Consider the following 8,959-nt stretch of genomic DNA (forward strand, 5'->3'; position numbering starts at 1 on the left):
ATTCCTGAAATCTTCCCACCTTGACCTAAGTCTTCTCTTTCTCAGATTTTGCACTTTCTTAAGAGATAACTACTTTAGTGATCACCTCTCTATTGGCTGAACTCATTAACTGATTTTCAAAAAGTTGCTGAGCCCTCTGAGTCTAGTGGCTTTGAGGGAGAGATGCACAGAGGCAGCATTTTGTATAAAGAACTTATTCTGACCTACAGTCTCTATGTGTGTAACTCATTAATCCTCACAGCCACCCCATGAGGGACTATTGTTATCCCCATTGTACAAAGGAGGAAACTGAGGTCCAGAAATGTTAAGTCGCTTGCCTGAAGTCACCCAGCTGGTGGTCAGCTAAACTGGGGTTTGAATCCAAGCAGCCAGTTCCCAAGTCTGTACTCAGGATACCCAGCCATATTCATGGAGATTCATAAATCTTGGACATGCCTCACCCATGTGGGCTTTCCAGAGTGGACAGTTCAACCTCTGGGTTGAGGTGGAGATCCTTCCACGTGCAGCCTTCCTGCCCTGCCCCTTCCAGGCCTTCCTGTGATGGAAGATCTGCCCCATAACTTTCTAACTGGGTGAACTTGGTTAATGTTTACCAAACTGTTCAGAATGGAATAACAGTACTTACCTTCTTGGGATGAGTAAAGGATCAGATGCACAAAAAGTGTCAGTAAACAGCAGCTGTTGATTTTGTTACACGTGTGTTTCAAGGGTGTGAGAAGAGTGCAGAGGGAGGGGGCACACGAGTTGAGGCAAAAATGTCTGGGAGATTAGAGTTATTATGTTAAATTTCAGCCCAGAGAGGGGTACAGAAAATTACATGATGGAGCAGAATGCTTCTGCCTAGGAGATCTTTTCTTGGAATTCTCGGGGACTCTAGACAAAAGCCAAGGTGATGGGTGAGGGCGTGGACAGTTGGCTCTTGTTCTGGTTTGTTCTACTGGGCATCAGTGTCAATGAGGTGGAGGGACACCCCCAGCAGGAGCTTGCTGCAGGCCAGGGCACAGGTGAGGGGGGGTGGGGGGGCAGCCTGTGGAACTCCAGCCCCGGAGGGTTTCCAGGGCCCCACCAGCAGGGACAAACCTGGGGTAGAAGAGCTCTCTGTCCAACAGGATTGGCCCCTAACGCTGTCCACCTGCCCACAGCCCATATCCAGTCTTAGGCCCTCCTGCCCTGGCCCCAGTGTCCTGCAACTAGTCCCTGTTCAGCAGCAGCGCTGGTTTTATGGGTACTCTCTGTAGCCTCTCAGACGGATGCAAACATGTGCGGGGGCAGAGAATGAACACAGAACTGCGAACTGGAACTCCTTAAATCCTGAACCCTAGACCCACCTCCCAATCAAGCCGTATTGCCCATTGTAGACTATTTAAATGAACTGTGTGGTCGTACAATGTATTGTCCATACTAGTGCTCCTCACTGGTTAGGTAATATGTTTTTTGATAAGTTTTTTCTGAAAACCCAAACCTATAGAATAGTTGCAAGAATACAAATAGTATAAGAACACTCCTATGTCTTTTACTCAGATTCACCTATCTTAACATTTTCCCTATTTATTTTCAATTTTCTCCTTCTCTCTATATACACATATATGTTTAAATGTACATATGTGTACACTTTTTTTCCTGCAACATTTGAAAGTCAGTTGCATATATCATGGCCTCTTACTCCTCTTTATTTCCTAAGAATAAGGAGTCTGTCTTACATAACCGTAATTTTTAAAACCAACTTGAGTAAATATAACTTTGAGATAACATTTCTATTTGCACCACTCTTCGTGTTGTTGTTTGGCCGCACCATGCATCTTACAGCATCTTAGTTCCCCTACCAGGGATTGAACCTAGGCCTCGGCGGTGAAAGCACTGAGTCCTAACCACTGGGCAGCCAGGGAACCCCCCGCACTATTGTTTATATCCCAGCTTTTATCAATTGACCTCAAGATGTCCTTAATAGATTTTTTTTTCCCTCCCGTGTAGGACCATCTAGGATCAGGTACTGCATATAGTTGTTCAAGCTAGGACTTTTGGGAGTGACCATTATTATGCTATAAAGGGACAAATAAAGGGAGTGTTGTGAAAGGTTGATAACTGTAGAATATGGGAGTCCATTTTATCTACTTTTATGTATGTTTAAAAAAAGTATAAAAAAAACTAAAAAATATATAAATATACATGGACCCAGGTTCAATCCCTGAGTCGGAAAGATCCCCTGGAGAAGGAAATGGCACCCCACTCCAGTACTCTTGCCTGGAAAATCCCATGGATGGAGGAACCTGGTAGGCTACAATCCATGGGGTCGCAAAGAGTCGGACACGACCGAGTGACTTCACTTTCACGTTCATATATATGCCAAGCCCACAGATCTAAAAGGGGATCATCTAGAAAAATGGAGTGTCTGGCCTCCTGTCTGTAGATTCAGACCCACAGCACCGGTTCAGGTGGAGGCATAGCAGAGTAGATGGACCTCCCCCTTCCTTGTTGTTGGTCCCGTATTGAGAGGAAGTGAGCCTCAGGGAAGGAAGAGGGGCTCTCAGGGGAGGAAGAGAGTCTCTGGGCTCCCCCTGAAGTGAAGTGAACCAGGGTGGGCTTGGATGGGAGTCGGAGGAATGAGGAGGACAGGAGCCCTGATTTCCTTTGGTCACCAGAGGGCCTGGAGGCTGGGACAGGGCACCCATCCCATGCAGACTCCATGCCTGCTTCCAGTCAGGGCAAAGTGCGCTGGCAGCAGCTTGACGAGCCCCCAGCCTCCCCATCTCCCCTGCCCCTCCTGTACCTTCCAGTTTCTATTTGAATGGCAGAAATGAACTCTGGTTGGGTGAGATGGTCTAGAAACCCATCTTTTCTTCCCCATTTGGTGCACTCCAAACCTTCACTCAGATTCTTAGCCTGCAGTTAAGTTTTTAGGAGTTGGTGAACTTGGACAGGAAAAATTTTCATGTCTATTTTAAATAATCTTTTATTGAAATCTAGCACTTCCTTCTCTTGTGCCTGTAGGCATCTCACCACAAGTAGTATAGGCAGTTCCCGGGATCTCGTCACAATAGAAGTCATAGCTATTTTCATATCACAGAACAGTCGGTGCAGATATTTTGAAAACTGTCTACCTTCATCATGACTTAAAAATCATAGAGGTTATTAAGCCTACCACCAGATCTGGTCCTGATTTAATACATTAATAAAGACTTACAATCACAATATCTTGGAAGGAAAGTATGACAAACCTAGACAGCATGTTAAAAAGCAGAGACATTTCATTACTTTCCCGACAAAAATCCATATAGTCAAAGCTATGGTCTTTCGAATAGTCATGTATAGATGTGAGAGTTGGGCCATAAAGAAAGCTGAATGCCGAAGAATTGATGCTTTTGAACTGTGGTGTTGGAGAAGACTCTTGAGAGTCCCTTGGACTGCAAAGAGATCCAACCAGTCCATCCTAAAGGAAATCAGTCCTGAATATTCGTTGGAAGGACTGATGCTGAAGCTGAAGCTCCAATACTTTGGCCAGCTGATGCAAAGAACTGACTCATTGGAAAAGACCCTGATGCTGGAAAAGATTGAAGGAGGGAGGAGAAGGGGACGACAGAGAATGAGATGGTTGGATGGCATCACTGACTCAATGGACATGAGTTTGAGCAAGCTTTGGGAGTTGGTGATGGACAGTGAAGCCTGGTGTGCTGCAGTCCATGGGGCTACAAAGAGTCGGACACGATTGAGCGACTGAAAACTGAACTGACCTTAACCAATCACATATGGTCATTGCATTTCAATATAATTTGCTTCCTTGGTAATCCTGGGTATTTTACTTTATGCATTTAAAGCTCTCACTATGAGAGGGGTCTGGTGGCTTCACCAGACTCCAGAGGGTCCTGTGACACAGAGAAGATGAGGAATTCCGCCCAGCCTGCCTGGGGCCCCTCCCGCTCTCACAGTTACCCTGCCAGCCCTCTCTCTGGGGTTCCAGTGCCCACTCCTATGTGCTGTGTGTGGCTGGCCCCCTCCTTGGAAGCCTGGCCACAAGCCATCATCTTCTGGGGTTGGCCCACGTGGCACCTGTTGGCTTTGTGAGGTGTTGTGGTCCTCCTATTCCTTCTGGGCCTTGTGAGGAATACATGAAGATATGTGCCCCAAACTCTTGCTGTGGGACCCCTTGTGCCATTCCTTGCACCCGCTTGCTTGCCAGGGTCCCTGAGTCCCTGGCACAGATGTGTGGTGCTTGCCTGACCTGTGATGAAGACCTGGGAGCAGGTTAGCAGCAGAGTACGGAACTGGGTCCAAGAGCTAGAGGCAGGAGCCTCTGCAGTTGACCATCAAGCCAAGTGAAAACTTAAAGACAAATTGTTCCTTGAACTGATACAGGAGCACATGGAACAAGTGTCAAAAGTTGAGAAGAGAGTATGGTAAGTTTCTCTCTCTCCCTGGGCCTTGGCCTCAAACTTTACCAGCTTCTTTTCCGGCCAGCTCCCAGGCCCACCCAGCAACCTTCTCACTGGAGTGCCGTTTCCTCTCAGACTCACACACTGGGAGAGAGAGAGAGAGACTGTCCAGACCTGCTAATGTGCGCATCTTGCTGGCCAAACAGGCTTCTCTGCAAACTTGGAAGATAGCGTTCTGATTTTTACATCAGTGCTTGGTGAGTTTGATTAGTGTGAGTCAGTCCTGCTGAAAGGGATCCCCTCTGGCCCACAGAGCCAAGGGCTGCACTGCAGACTGTGGTGAATTTCCCACAGCAAGCAGGCAGAAGAAAAACGAGCACAAATCCATTCTGACAATCAAGAAGCAGCTAGGGGTCTACAGGCCTCCTTCCATCTGGAGTGTTTTTCCCTCCAGATCTAACTCGGCATTATCTGGGAGATAATGATCTTTTTCTCTACCCTGTTAGGTTCAGTACCTCTGAACCTGCAAATTAATCTGGCAAAATACAGATTCACAAGAGAAAAGACAGATGTTTAATTTACATGCATGCATGGAAATTCACAGAACAATGTGACTCCAGGCAGTGGTCAGAATTAGGGGACTTATATATCAACTTACGAAGGCTTCCCCAGTGGCTCAGTGGTAAAGAATCCACTTGCAAGACAGGAGATGCAGGAGACATGGGTTTGATCCCTGGGTCGGGAAGATCCCTGGAGGAGGGCATGGCAACCCACTCCAGTATTCTTGTCTGGAGAGCCTCATGGACAGAGGAGCCTTGGCGGGCTACAATCCATGGGGGTCGCTAAGAGTCGGACATGACTGAAGCGACGGCAGAGCACATGCACGAAGCGCGCGCAAGCCGCGCACACACACACACACACACACACACACACACATCATCTTAGGAGGGGAAGGGGAGATGGAAAAAGGCATTTATGGGAAAATAACTGATTTTTTTTAAAGAGCCCTTAGGAGAATAGATGAGAGATTGGATAGTTTTGTGGCACTATATACTCATGTGATTTATGTAGACTTCTCTCCAGAGATAAGAGGTTGCAAAACTTTGGAGGGAGGGGATATACGACAGTCAGAGCTTTGAGGAGGCACTGCTTCTAGATAAGGGGAGTGGGCAGGGAGGAGTAGAAAACAAGAAAGAACTCTTCACAGTGGGGTGTACTGGATCTATCTGCATGACTCTCTTCTCTTCACCCAAAGACCAGACTGTTTGGGGGTGAGCTGGTGGAAGCTAGGGGTTTGGCTCAGCGAGCAAAGGCGGAGCGAGTGGGGTGGCCTTCCCAGCAGAGGAGGTACGAGGCCACCTTCTCGTGGCCAGGTCGGTGTAGTAGTTAAGGGGTACACGCAGGGGCATGGACTCCAGGGTCCAACTGTGTTCCCGGCCAAGATTCTCAACTTCTCTGGGTGTCATTCTCCTACTTGGGTAAAAACCCTCATAAAATTGTCCTGAGGATAAAATTCAATAATGCTTTTAAAGCACCAAATACAAAAATAAATAAGTAAATAAAGCACCTAATACAGTGCCCCCCACACCTAGCAAGTGTTTGGGTAATGCTCTGGGCACTGGGGATACAGCACCGAGCAAAATCAAGTCCCCGCTCTCCTGCGTCTTCCGTTCTGGAGAGGAAAACAGGCCGCGGTCCGATGAGGATGTGCACTCTGAGAACAGGAAGCAAGTCGGGGCTGAGACGGAGAGGTTTGATTTGGATGGGCAGGGAGGGGCCACTCCAGAGGAGGTGGGAGGGAGTGGTGACCACAGGAAGTGGCCTTGCTCTTTGCCCCTACGGCTGCGTTCCCATGTGCTGTGCAGTCAGCCCTTCTCTGATCCCACAGTGAACCGGGACCAAGATGCGGACAGAAGGGCCCCAGGTTTGGAAATGTGAGTTAGGGTGGTGGACTTTCCTGCCTTTGATCTGTCTTCCACGCCTCCCTGCCTCAGGCTTCCTCGGAACAACTCTAAGGACCAGCTTCCGGGAGAGGAGCTTACTTTGAGGAGCTGTTGTGCTCAGGAAAACTGGCCGGTTCTATGGCTACAGGGCCAGAGCAGAACAGCAGCGACCAGAATAGAAGATCTAAATTTAAACTGTCTGGGGGCCTCAGAGAGCCGGGGTTGGTGGGGGTGGTGCCGGGGCCCTGGGCCGGCTCCCTTCTGGGCCGGCCTCCTGCATCAAGGCCTTCCACTCCCCCCTTTCTTCCTCCCTCCTCTCTCCCAGAGTGGAAACTGTTTCGTTTCTGGCTGCTGAGAGCTGGTTTCCTCCCAAGGAAATAATGTCTCACCGCAGCTGCGGCAGGATCTGCCCCCTGGAATTTCCCTGTCCTGGAGAAATCACCGTGCTAGCAGAGCTGCCCCGAGGTGGGACACACCTAGAGCCTGCCTGTCCATCACCACCCAGAAGGGGCCACGCCCAGAGACTCACCGATGTAAACAGAAATAAACACTGGGAAAACCCTCCCAGCCCAGGCCCGGTTTCAGCTGTCTCCACCTCCCTGTGTGGCCTGAGCGAATCAGCTCCTCTCCTGAACCCACTTTTCCACCTCTACAGTAGTAACAATAGATCTCTTGAAATTCAAAATAGAACAGAATTCTACAGGGATCACCCCAGAAACTTCTCTATTCCAAAAGGGTTGCTTTCATTGTGCAAAATATTTTTTAAGTTTTTTCTTTTTTTTTTTTCCCCTGAAAAATTCCTTTAGAACCACTTTCAGGCACTCACAAGTCTGCCTGGTTGTGTTTTCCAGACGTTTCTGCCTGAAGGGATCACTGCCCGTGGTACTCAGAGGCTTTGGGCTGGTTTCAAATCCTGAATTCAAAGATTCCTGGGAGGATGGCGAGAGGTGCCTGGAGCAGCCAGTCCACTCTGCAAATCCTCAGCCATAATCAGAGTCCTTAAAGAGTCCCCGACTTAGAGGGGTCTGCAAACTCATGGCCAAACGGAAACTTCCAGTTTTAAACCCCAACTTCAGAGGAAGTGGGCTTCACTGGTGGCTCAGTGGTAAAGAATCCACCTGCCAATGCAGGAGCCACAGGAGACGTGGGTTCGATTCCTGGGTCGGGAAGATCCCCTGGAGAAGGAAATAGCAACCCACTCCGGTATTTTTTTGCGTGGGAAATTCTATGGACAGAGGAGCCTGAAGGGCTCCTGTCCATGGGGTTGTGAAAGAGTTGGACACAACTCAGCGACCAAACAACAACAGTCGGAGGCGGCAGTTTGGGAGAACATCAGCCAGGCAGCACTTTTATTCCCTGAGATGAGAGAACAGGGGCTGCCACAGACCTGATTCCTGTGGGGATGGTCACAGCCCAGATGCTCATGTGCAGGATGTACCCATGAACTTTAGCAGGAGGGAGCAGAGCGTGCTAAGGGGACACACCCAGACACACTGGGTTGCCCAGCAGCAGGGAATGACAGACCCAGGGACACACACCAGCCCTGGGATGACGCATGCATTGTTTCTGCACAGGCAGACTGCTTGAAGCCGGCTGCCCCTTGCACGGCCTCTTACCACACGAATATGCTCTCAGTCATACCCTTCAAGTCAGAAACAGCTGTGTGACTAAACAGCCTGCTCACCCCCCAAAACGCTTACCCAGATTTAGACAGTCCTGGAGCAACTCCCCCCCCCCATACTTCCGGTCATAACTCGATGACACGGGGCACTCTTCTGAGTGGCCAGAGTCTAAAAGCCTCACCTCCTTTTGTTTTCTCTCGAAAAAACCTTTGGCTTTTCCATTGTAATCACCCAGTGACCAAATAGTCTATTTCTGTAACTTATTAGCATTAGCCAGAGATTGTTCTTTTGAAATGTCTGCAAGTTACAAAGAATGCCTCTGACGTTGGTTTTCAAATTCAAGTATGCGAACACTGAACACACAATGTGAAAACTTAGAGGACGATTTTCAAAATTTGAAATTCACAAACCGCGCCTGAAGTTTCTTTTCCGCTTTTGGAGGCAGGGGAAAGGCAAGTTTACCAACTTGTTAACGATTCTAAAAATTCCACCCTGGTAAACAGGAAAGCAGCAGTAGCAGTTCTGGAGTCTCTGAAAGTGTAGCGTGAACAACAGGAAAAGACCCCTTCTGGACAGCGCCCCTCACTAACGAGGAATGGGTGAAATGAGGACTTGACCTCCATCTAGTTTTCACACTCAGGGCTCATCTGTGATTAGGCAGAACTTGCGGGGTGGTGTTTGTGTATTTTTAAAATATCTATTTATTTGGCTACACTGGGTCTTGGTCACGCCATGCGGGATCTTCACTCTTTGTTGCATCATGAGAACTCTCAGTTGTGGCAGGTGGGATCTAGTTCCTTGACCAGGAATCGAACCCAGGCCCCCTGCATTGGGAGTGTGACGTTTTAGCCACTGGACCACCAGGGAAGTCCCTAGTGTGGTGTGTAGACTGCCTGTCGAGGGGACAGTGTGCCCTCAGCTGGGTCCAAAGACGGCCCCTTGTATAGATTCTGTCCCCTTCCCGGGGTGTTTCAGACACTGAGTTGGTTTTTGTTTGAGAGAGGCTATTCTCCCTGGGCAGGCAGGC

The sequence above is a fragment of the Bos mutus genome, chromosome 2 (genome assembly GCF_027580195.1).
Source record: "Bos mutus isolate GX-2022 chromosome 2, NWIPB_WYAK_1.1, whole genome shotgun sequence".
Lineage (NCBI taxonomy): Eukaryota > Metazoa > Chordata > Mammalia > Artiodactyla > Bovidae > Bos > Bos mutus.